Consider the following 3029-nt stretch of genomic DNA (forward strand, 5'->3'; position numbering starts at 1 on the left):
TGTGAACTATAGACATTTTTAACTTCTTCTTTAACTATCATTCCAATTCTTTTCAAATTTGGTATGAAGCATCTTTGAAAGAAGGGGGACATAAATTGTAAATTTCAAGATTCCTGGGGCCTTAGGGGTGGGGCAAAAACTGCCCAAAATTGACCAATTTTCAAAAATCTTCTTCTCAAGAACCACACACATTTACATAAACTAAATGCATAGTGATGTAGAGCAGGAAAGTCTCTACCAAAATTGTAAATTTCATGATCCCCAGGGTAGGGGTTCTGACTCCAGGGTGGGGCCAAACTTGTTATATAGTGTTTATGTGTAAAACACTCAAATAACATCTTTAGTGTTATTGATACTAAATTGAAACTAAATGGATATTTAGAAAGAGCAGGTAGTCCTTTACCTAAATTGTAAATTTGATGATCCCTAGGGTAGGGGTTCTGACCCCAGGATGGGGGCCAAACTTAGTATACAGTATTTATCTGTAAGTTGCTGATACTGTATAAAATCTAAATGCATGCTTGGGGATAGCAGAAAAGGATGTACAAAAAATGATGAATATTTCACAACCCAGGATTTTGACTCTAGAATGGGTCCAAATTAGTCATATTTAATGTTTTAATGTTAATACACCTATTATATTATTTAAAGCCTTTCATCAGTGTATGCACTTTTGAAGGCATTGAAGTTTTAAGAACACATCTTGTTTTATACTTTTGCTGAAGTTAAAATTTACATGTAGCTTAGATATTCAGAACAGGAATTTTTTTCTAGATTTCATAGCCCTTGGGAGTAGTAAGGCCTGTGGGCCTCTTGTATTTCAATTTATTTGAAATTATGAACATCCTTGGTTTACCATGTAAAAACAGCTCTTTTTGATATGCTAATTTACTGGGGAAAATAAAATGGTGATCAGGTATAAAATTTGATGACCGCTAACCGCGTTACACAGGAGACCGCTTAATGGAGTTACATAGGATTTTTAATCAGGAGGAAATAAAATTATCGCGGTGGACAAAAAAAGGTGACCGTTGTTAGAGGTGACCATTATTGCAAGTTTCACTGTATTCTTATTCTTCTTCAATAAAAAATCCCATGGGGATCCGGGTTGGAATAGATCCTCAGGACGCCGTTTCATCAAACATAGTAACTAGTTGCGTAAGCTTAGTTTGGCGTAACTTTCTGACTAGACTAAATATTTTTTACGTAAGTTCGTTTCATCAAATGGCGTAAGATTAGAATTTACGCAAGTTTTCTACTAACTAGTAGAAACACTACGTCAAGTCGAACCCTTACGTAAGTATCTACGTAAGCAAAAATCATGGACGACTGTTAACTGTTTGTAGATATATATGGAATTTTTACCGATGAGCTTTGTGTCGTGATCGATTTTTTTAAGACAGGATGCTTTTACTAGTTTAGACGTTTACAACGATATGTATGGCCATAAGGGTTACTTCCCTTTGAAAACTAGTAAATCTTTGGCTATTATTATTTTTCACAAGTGTCTATCTGTACATGAATGATGAATGTACAGTGTTATTCCCAAATCCCTTTGTAAAGTAGTCCACCGCAAAAGGAACGTAATATATGTAGGCTATTTATAAATCTCTTCAAAATTTCGGCTCGGACTAAATTGGAACACAGGAGTCGGAAATTTTATCAATAAAGTAGAAATATATGAGAAATGGGCATAAATACTACCACTGAGCTTCGCGAGCGAAGCGACAGGAATGCAACGCGATTTCGGCAAAATCTGCTCCGGTGCTATGTTGCGTGAAAAAGACAGCAGTACCCGGTATAAATAACATCAGTCGATGTGTCCCACCTGATTTCTGGATCGGTCACCCTTTTAATTGCCGTCAATTACTCTAAAATCCAAAATAAACACACTTTCGAAAAAATTCACTCGCCATAAGTTTTGTGTGACGTCACGCCATTTGCTGCTGAACTATCGCGGTTGAATTTTATCATGTTTACAAGAAAAATATTTAAAAAGAAATAAAACGTCTTTTTTATGGCTAGCTTTTGTGTTTGTTAATTTTTTTTAGAGACAATATTTAACTGGTAATTAAATTTTAATTGAGTGTTAAGTTTACGTAGGTAATATGCGTTTGAAAATAAAGGGAGGTAATTTTTTCACGAAATCAATAATGTGCTTCAAATTTGAAGAAAGATGCCCAAAAACTTATATATATTGTGTTTGATATTACACTTCGAATGGAGCCCATCATCGTGTTGGGGTTGGAGACACAATAATGTTTTCAAACCCATCAGGGAAAAAAATGACTTATTGAGTACAGTATATGAATTCTCAAATATATCTAGATCTATTCCAATTTCAAACAACAGATGTACAGTTGCAGTTTGTGCATGCCCCCCACCCCCCACCCCCCTTCCTTCATTTTAGGGTAGTATAATTTACAACGATTATTTTCTCATTAAATACCATTCTTCAATTTTAGCCGTTTAAACCTAGCTCATCTTTCAATAAGGCCTAAAAGCACTATTAAAGTATCATGCTGAATTTTCTTCTCATCCTCACAAATATCAAGGATTCTGAGTGAACTCATGGTTCTATTGGATGGACTCAGCTAGGGCTGCTAACACTGTAGGAATGTTTTCTCAATGTATCAAGGTCCATATGTCCCAAATCAAGCTGATTTATAAATCCTTGAATATGGATTTGCCCCCCCCCCCCCCCCCCCCCCATCATGATTTTTAAAAGGTCTGTCATTGACTGTGCCACTGGAAAATTCAATAGCAAAAGGAGCATCGATGATTTTTTGAATGCCAAGTGAGGTTCAAAATAATTTCATCAAATTAATAATAGTATTTCTTCATGCCACGGTGTTCTGCTGTAACCTCATAGAAATAATTACTGGAAATATCTTGTATATAAATACTACTATCTTTAGTTATTAATATTTAGTAAATTTCTATGGGTTGGCGCGATAAAGAATTAGTCTCACTGCACTACTTCCTAGAATGAAAAAAATAGCACAAGAGGCATAAAAAGACCGCATCCC

The 3029-nt window shown here is 35.3% G+C and overlaps 1 protein-coding gene across 1 annotated transcript in view; it reads left to right on the top strand.

Annotated features, from left to right (window-relative positions):
• Nucleotides 1–11, top strand: part of LOC125649553 (2-methoxy-6-polyprenyl-1,4-benzoquinol methylase, mitochondrial-like) — a 61848-nt gene extending 61837 nt beyond the window's left edge. Inside the window, exon 7 of the mRNA XM_048877180.2 lies at nucleotides 1–11. This exon is cut by the window's left edge and continues 470 nt beyond it. The gene's annotated coding sequence lies outside the window, so the exon portion shown is untranslated.
• Nucleotides 12–3029: the final 3018 nt, after the last annotated feature.

The sequence above is a fragment of the Ostrea edulis genome, chromosome 1, assembly GCF_947568905.1.
Source record: "Ostrea edulis chromosome 1, xbOstEdul1.1, whole genome shotgun sequence".
Classification (NCBI taxonomy): Eukaryota; Metazoa; Mollusca; class Bivalvia; order Ostreida; family Ostreidae; genus Ostrea; species Ostrea edulis.